At 51.1% G+C, this 8,001-nt stretch overlaps 1 long non-coding RNA gene across 1 annotated transcript; it reads right to left on the bottom strand.

Moving 5' to 3' along the window:
- Positions 1–1,157: 1,157 nt before the first annotated feature.
- LOC113960994 lies at positions 1,158–2,296 on the bottom strand. The gene is made up of 2 exons (XR_003532166.1): positions 1,762–2,296; positions 1,158–1,731 (listed from the first exon to the last, which is right to left on the bottom strand). It is a non-coding gene; the product is annotated as an uncharacterized LOC113960994 (long non-coding RNA).
- Between the last annotated feature and the right edge of the window lie 5,705 nt (positions 2,297–8,001).

Raw genomic sequence — 8,001 nt, 5'->3', positions numbered from 1 at the left:
GCCGTGGGCATCTCAGATAGTGGCAGAGCAGGTGGCACCCCACAGGGCTGAGGTGCATCCAGGCTCCGGGCGTGGCAGCAGGAGCCCCAGGAGATACTGCCCCTGCTGCCATGAACTGTCTGTTTGTGTGTGCAAGGGAAGGACTCGTGTGTCTGAAAACCCTTGTGTGACCGAACAGTGAGCCCCCGCCAGGGCACCACTGACTCTTGGCCAACTGGCCATCCACCAGGACCCCAGAGGCCATTTTCCAGCACTGCTATGCAGCATGTCATTCCCAGTCTGTCCGTACATCCGGAGTTGCCCCATCCCAGGGACAGAATCCGGCACTTCTCTTTGTTGAACTTCCTCTGCTTGATGATTGCCCAAACCTCTGATTTGAGGTCTCTCTGCAGGGCCTTCCTCTTCCATGAGACCCTAGAATGTCACAATGGCCCCTTGATTCCATGGGAATCTGCAGTGTTCAGTTTTCCATGTGTTACATGAGGCCCCATATTTGTCACAATGGCACTGAAATGAGAGAGGATCTCCTTTCTAAACGACTTAGTAAATCAGAAGTTTTTTCCTAGATAAAAATGATATCCTAATCAACAATGGGATTTGCTTTCTTGGCATGGTAGTGGTCTTTTCTTTTAATTCTACAATTAGTTTTAGGAGAGAGAATGTAGATGATACATGGAAACCAATAGAGAGTCTGTCGTTTGCCCATCTCCAAGAAATTAGCTTACATGTCTCAGAAAACTTGTTTAATAAGAGATTGTTCTGTTAAGAAGAAAGTCAATTAAACATTGTTTAAGCAAATGGGAAGTTCTAAGACACATGTCTTAGCTGGTCCTAGAACATTTAGTTTAGGGGTTAGAGGTCGGATAGATCAATCAGAGATGCTACGAGGCCTGCTAAGCGAGAAGACCACTCTGCGAAAATGACTGCCCCTCCCAGAAGAAATGGACGCTAGATGGCAGTCTCGCTCCACGAATAAAATCCAAGATGCTATTTGACCCCAAAATCATAACATAATTATGGACTGCTTGTGAAGGGGGGATCTTTCAAGTATCACTGTGTTTATATTCCAAAATTTATACTGATTCTTTGATTCATGCATGGCAGAGTACCCCCATGAATCCCCAGCTGGCATATTAAAGAAATGTTCGATCCAATGGTTTCTGGTCATTGGGTTTAATTCTTTTGTTTTACCCCTTTGATTCCATGAAGTTCCAAAGATATCCCAGGATTTGTTTAATTCCATGAGGTCTCGTACATCCCAATGACGTCCCTTAATTCCCTGTTTTTCTGTAGTTTCCCAGGGAACATTTACTTCCATGATCCAGGGCAGTATCACAACGCCCACTTGATTCCGTGAGTCCCCCAGTGTCCCAGCAGTCCTTTGGTTCCACGAGACCCTGCAATGTTGCAGTGGGTTGACCTTGTCTGGATGCCAGGTGCCCACCAAGCCGCTCTATCGCTGCCCTTCCCAGCCAGACAGGAAGAGACAAAATAAGATGGAAAATTACTTCTACCTTGAGATCAGGTACTTTACTAAAGCAAAAGCCAAAGTTTGTGTATGCATAAGTGAAGAGGAAAATAAAAAGATTTATTCTCTACTTCCCGTCAGCAGCGATGCCTGGCCACTTCACGGGAAGCAGGGCTTCACCACACAGAGAGGCCGTTCAGAAGGCAAGTATTGTAAAAAAATGGATTTCCCTCCTTTCCTGTTCCTTTCCTGAGCTTTTGTAGCTGAGCTGACACCATATATTCTGCCAAAACCCTTTGGTCAATTTGGCTCAACTGGCCTGTCTGTATCCCCACCCATGATCTTGCCCCTGATTCAAGGGAGGAAGCTGACAATGCGGATGCTGTGCCAGCCCTGCTCAGCAGTTGCCAAAGCACTGGTGTGATTAACCCCTTGCTAGCTCCCAATGCAAAGCACAGCACTGTGACGGCTGCAGTGAGAAAATGAACTCCAGCTCAGACAGACCCAACGCACATGGGATTCTGAAATGTCTCAGGGTTCGTTTGGTTCCATGATGCCCCCCCCGTGTCACTGTGACACAGCTGTCAGACCTGGCAGTAGAAAAATAAATCAAAAAATTCAGAAGAAATCATCTTAAAGTCATGCTAAGCCTGCCTTCTACAGTCCAGAATCTACATATGTGTGACTGCAGATACTTGGGATGAGGGTAGATGCTCAGAGGAATTCATGGGCTTTGATCTAGGAAATCTCTCCCAAAGTTTTCACTGCCTTTTCCTCCTTGGACAGTTCCTGATGCCCAGAGGAAGCTCATGTCCAACAGCAGCTCCACCCTCCCAGTGGAGCCCCAGGGACACCTGCAGGGAACCCAGAGGGGCAGAGAAAGGGCTGCCTTTGGCTCTTGCTGTGCTGCTCAGCTGGGCCAGGCTCCTGGCACACAGGGAGCTCCTGGCAAGCGGGCAGCACTGCAGAGAGACAGCTCTGCCCAGGAGCAGCTCCTCTGCACAGCCCAGCAGGGCTGAGGGCACTGCCTGTAGCCACGAGAGAAGAGAAGCAAGGCAGAGGGAGGTTAAAGGCAGCAGAAAGATGGCAGGTGTTCAGCTGAAACTTCCCTTGGGGACGCAACTTCACACTCCTCTGCAGAGTGAGTCTACAGGTGCAGGGCAATGTCGCTTGTGTTCCTGGAGCAATCTCCTAAAGCTACCACATCCCAGAGCCTTGCGCATCTGTCAGGACTCTCCCAGTTTCTCTGTTGCACAGGAGGAGGATGTTCTCCTGGGCAGGCCTTCCCTGCAGCACCGTCAGAGGGACAGCGCGGGTGGGCTCCTTCTCCCAGGGATGGTTGCAGGGTGGGAAGGTGGGGGTGCAGCCGGGGGTGCCCGGGGCTGTCCTGCAGAGCAGGGTCCCTGTGCTCCGGGGTTCTTCATGACAGGGCAGGGACTTTGCTGCCTGCTGGGGTCAGGTCTCATCCTGCCTGGGTAGTTGCCCACACCTCTGCAGGGAGGAGCTGTCGGTGGGTGGCGAGAACCCCAGCAGGAGCCAGGCAGGGTCTTCCTGCCGTTGGATGAGTGCTGTGTGAGGTCAGGGCTGCTCACAGATCCAGATCACACCAGCACATTTCCAAGAGCACTGTAAAATGGGAAGGACAAAGCACAATTATTAGGAAGGAAAGGAACTTTTCTGAGTCAGTGTTTTCAGTTTCCTACTCCTGAGGAATCTGGGGGTTGAGAAATGGAAAAGGAGCTCTCATGTTGGACAAGTCACTGAGACTCACTGAGCTGTAACTTGGAATGCACAGTGCTTCTGCGAGCAACTTCCTAAAGTGCTTTCGGCCTCTGCTCTGCCTTTGACAGAAGCAGCATCACTTCTGCTGGACCCATCTGTTTTTTCTTTATCTGCCCTTTTGCACCTGCAAAAAGAAAAGTTACCCAGTCAGTGCCCTGCAAACAGGCAGGTTTCTCTCAGGCCAAAGTGAGTGCACAGACATTCAGATGGAGTGCTGACAGGGAAGTCACAGCACAGGGAAACACCTCCAGGAGGAAAATCTCCCAGAAGCAGACATAAGATTAGGGCCTGAGACAAAAAAAAACCAAACGTGTCATCGAATGTTTAGAGATCTCCATATGATCCCCTCCAGTGCAGACCCGTCCCTCTGAACAAGCCCCCTCCCCTCCTCTCCCACCCAGCCAAGCCTCTGCCCTCAGGGCAGGAGGGTCCAACGGAAAGGGGGGGCCAAGGAAGCCCCTCCTGTGCAGCCAGAGCTGCAAGAGAGCCGTGGGGCAGCTCTGCAGCCTGAGCAGAGCACAGGCCTGGGAGCAGCTGCCCGGCCCTGTTCCTCTCTGGGAGGTGGCACAGCTGGCTCAGGGTGACACTGTCCTCAGTGCCTGGCAGGCTCTGCCCTGGCCTCTCCCAGCCACACCCTCCCTGTGCTGGGCCTTGCTTGGTCACAGTTCTGCTGTGTGTCACTCCTGCAATGCAGGCAGGGACAGGCCATGGGCACTGCTGGGACAGAACCCAGCTCCAAAAGGAAAGGGATCTCCTCAGGGCAGTGCCTGAAGGCTCAAATGTTCTTTCAAAGTTGCTGCCAAGAACAACCTCCAGGAAGTTTCCTGCTGCATAAAGCACCACTGAAGAGCTGAAGTTGGTGACTGTACAGGATGGGGGCACACAGCCCTGTCCCTTCCACAGCCAGGCCTCCAGGAATACTCTTGAAGGACCAACAGTGACCAAAATAGTCCGGTCTGTGACCCTGTTTTCTGGGCCCCCTGCTCAAGGGGCCCCAGTGCACTCCTCACAGACCAGTCCCTTGCAATCACTGTTCCCAGACCTGGTCTATCTCTCCACCTCATAAGGATTGTTTGTCCCCCACGGAGGAACATCAAATGAGCATATTTGCACTGTAAAGAAGAGAGTTAGGCATTCACACTGTGTGTGTGTGTGTGTGTGTGTGGAGAGAGGAATCAGAGTGAGCACAAACGCCATCAGCTACTTCTAGAGAGGCCAGGAAGGACAGTGCCTTGAGATCAGTTCATTTTGAGAGTCACATGCCCTGGGAAACCAGCTGAATGCAGCCCTGGGATGTGCTTCTGTGAAGAGAACTCCCTGTGTCTGTCCCTCAGGCCGTGGGGCATCTCAGAGAGGGGCAGAGCAGGGTCTCTGACAGCCCAGCACAAGGCTGTGACCAACAGGCTGTCACAGGGACTGGGAGATCCCCTCTGTCTGAGGACCTGGGCTCACTCCAGCAACGGGGCTTCTCTTTGGGCTGCCCCGTCCCTTGTGCTGAGCGCAGGATGGGACAGCAGCTGGTCCAGCTGGGCCCTGTCTGTGCCAGCAGCTGAAAGGAGCAGCCTGGGGACAGCACACGGAAGCTGCTGCTGTCAGGGCAGGGGAAAGGCCCCAGGAAGGCTGAGGGCTTGGCATGCTGCTGGAAAGGCTGTGTCCCACCTGCTGGAGCTTTCCTAGGAGGAAGGAAACTGCCCGAGACAGAGACACTGCCCCACACTGCAGTCTGAAAGGTGGACAGAGGGGACGACGCGCGCAGTCTGTGCCTGAGATTTTACATTCTATAACAATATCTGTCCAATCCCAAGTGTGTCCACCCTGTTACTTTTGCCCTGATCCACCCCCTGGCCCACCCCCTGGTATTGGGTCTGTGGGTTTTTGAGACCCTCTCTTCCTCAACCTTCATCTTCTTCAGGGTACAGAGAGCACAGAGTCACCCAGTTCTTGACTCTGTTCTGCAGTTTTAGGCCAAGATACAAGCGTTCTCCAAACAGGACAGGCCTTGCCTTGAAGGGAGACTAAACATTTCTACTGGATATAGAGGTAGGGCTGATATACGGAGCATGGAATGGGGTAAGAGGGTTAAGGAATTTGTAAACTAAAGGGTGCTACAAGGTAGAGGGAAAAGGGGCTGCTGCTTTTAAAATCTACTTATAAGACTTATAAAATTTACAAATATTAGAAAAATAAAAAACCATTAGGGGTTTAAGGCATCAGTAGGAAGAGTTTTCTGTGCTGGGGCCTTTGATGTGGGAGGAATTATCGTCCGTATGTAATTTTGGGAGTCAGGTTGGCAGTTGAGGTGCAGGTCTCAAAACAGGAAACAACAGCCCATATTGCCAGGAAAGAAAGCCTGGAAGCTTTGAATTGTGGTGCAGTTGGTTTGGCCACGTGGAGACTCGATTGGTAGGAAGAGCTTTCTGTGCTGACACCTTTGATGTGGGAGAAATCTTCGTCTGTACGCAATTATGGGATTCGGACTAGCAGTTGGGAGGCAGGTTTAAAAACAGGAAACAACAGCCAATATTCCCAGGAAAGAAAGCCTGGAAACTTTGGTTATTTGCTGCAGTTGGTGGGCTATGCTGGGCACTCCATGGGCCGCAAGAGCTTTCTGTGCTGACACCTTTGTTCTGGGAGGAATCTTTGTATGCAATTTTGGGAGTAGGCCTGGCAGTTTAGAGACAGGTCTGAAAACAGGAAAAGCAGCCCATATCCTCAGGAAAGAAAGCCTGCAAGCTTTGGTTTTGTGGTGCAGATGGTGGACTAGGCTGGGCACTCCATTAGCAGCAAGAGTTTTCTGTGCTGGTACCTTTGGTGTGGGGGGAACCTTTGTTTGTATGCAATTTTGGAAGTCGGGCTGGCAGTTGGGAGGCAGGTCTGAAAACAGGAAACAACAACCCTTATCCCCAAGAAAGAAAGCCTGGAAGCTTTGGCTTTGTGGTTCAGTTTGTGGGTCAGGCTGGGCACTCCATGAGCAGCAAGATCTTTCCATGCTGGCATCTTTGCTCTGGGAGGAATCTTTGATTAAATTTTGGGAGTTGGACTCTCATTTGGGAGGCACAGTTGAAAACAGGAAACAACAGCCCTTATCCCCAGGAAAGAAAGCCTGGAAGCTTTCGCTTTGTGGTGCAGTTGGTGGGTCAGGCTGGGCACTCCATGGGCAGCAAGAGCTTTCTGTGCTGGTACCTTTGCTCTGGGACGAATCTTCGTCCGTATGCAATTTTGGACTTCAGTCTGGCAGGTGGGAGGTAGGGCTGAAAACAGGAAACAGCAGCCCATCTCCCCAGGAAAGAAAGCCTGGAAGCTTAGGCTTTGTGGTGCAGTTTGTGGGCCAGGCTGGGAACTCGATGAGCAGCAAGAGCTTTCTGTGCTGGCACCTTTGCTCTGGGAGGAGTCTTTGTATACAATTTTAGGAGTTGGGCTGTCATTTGGGAGGGACGGTTCAAAACAGGAAACAACAGCCCTTATCCCCAGGAAAGAAAGACTGGAAGCTTTGGCTTTGTGGTGCAGTTGGTTTGTCAGCCTAGAGACTCCATTGGCAGCAAGAGTTTTCTGTGTTGGCACCTTTGGTGCGCGAGGGAATCTTTGTTTGTATGCAATTTTGGCAGACGGACTGGCAGTTGAGATGCTGGTCTGAAAACAGGAAACAACAACCCTTACCCCAGGAAAGAAAGCCTGCAAGCTTTGGCTTTGTGGTGCAGTTGGTCGGCCAGGCTGGGCACTCCATGAGCAGCAAGAGCTTTCTTTGCTGGCACCTTTGCTCTGGGAGGAATCTTTCTATACAATTTTGGGAGTCGGGCTGCCATTTGGGAGGCCCGGTTGAAAACAGGAATCAACAGGCTAATCCCCAGGAAAGAAAGACTGCAAGCATTGGCTTTGTGGTGCAATTCGTTTGTCAACCTGGAGACTCCATTGGCAGCAAGAGCTTTCTGTGCTGGCACCTTTGGTGTGGGACATATCTTTGTCCGTATGCAATTTTGGGCTTCAGGCGGGCAGTTGGGAGGTAGGACTGAAAACAGGAAAAAACAGCCCCAATCCCTGGGAAAGAAAGCCTGGGAGCTTTGGCTTTGTGGTGCAGATGGTTTGTCAGCCTGGAGACTCCATTGGCTGCAAGAGCTTTCTGTGCTGACACCTTTGGTGTGGAAGGAATTTTTTTGTTTGTATGCAATTTTGGGAGTTGGGCTGGCAGATGCGAGGCGTGGTTGAAAACAGGAAACAAGAGCCCATATCCCCAGGAAAGAAAGACTGGAAGCTTTTGCTTTGTAGTGCAGTTTGTGGGCCAGGCTTTTGATGCCTGCTCAGCTGGTGCTACGAAAAAAATCTAGGAGCCGTAAGCTGGGGTGAGATAAGAAAGGGTTTAATTAGCCAAGGCAATAGATGTTACACGACGCGCACGCTGGGCTGTGCCCGGGATGTTACATTTATAACAATATCTGGTCAATCCCAAGTGTGTCCACCCTATAACTTTTGGCCTGGTCCACCCCCTGGCCCACCTCCTGGAATTGGGTCGGGGGGCTTTTTGGGACCCCCTCTTCATCATTCCTCATCATCTTCGGGGTACAGAGAGCAGAGTCACCCAGTTCTTTGACTCTGTCCTGCGGTTTAGGTCAAGATACAAGCGTTCTCCAAACAAGACAGGCTTGCCTTGACTAAGAGACTAAACATCTTCTACTGGATACGGGGTAGGGTTGATATGGGGAGTATGGAATGGGGTGAGAGGATTAAGGAATGTATAAACTAAGGGGTGCGACAGG

This window comes from Neopelma chrysocephalum, unplaced genomic scaffold (assembly GCF_003984885.1).
Source record: "Neopelma chrysocephalum unplaced genomic scaffold, ASM398488v2 Primary Assembly neopelma1_97010, whole genome shotgun sequence".
NCBI classification, from domain to species: domain Eukaryota; kingdom Metazoa; phylum Chordata; class Aves; order Passeriformes; family Pipridae; genus Neopelma; species Neopelma chrysocephalum.
Note: the sequence above shows the minus strand (reverse complement) of the source record. Positions and strands in the feature narration are given on the sequence as shown.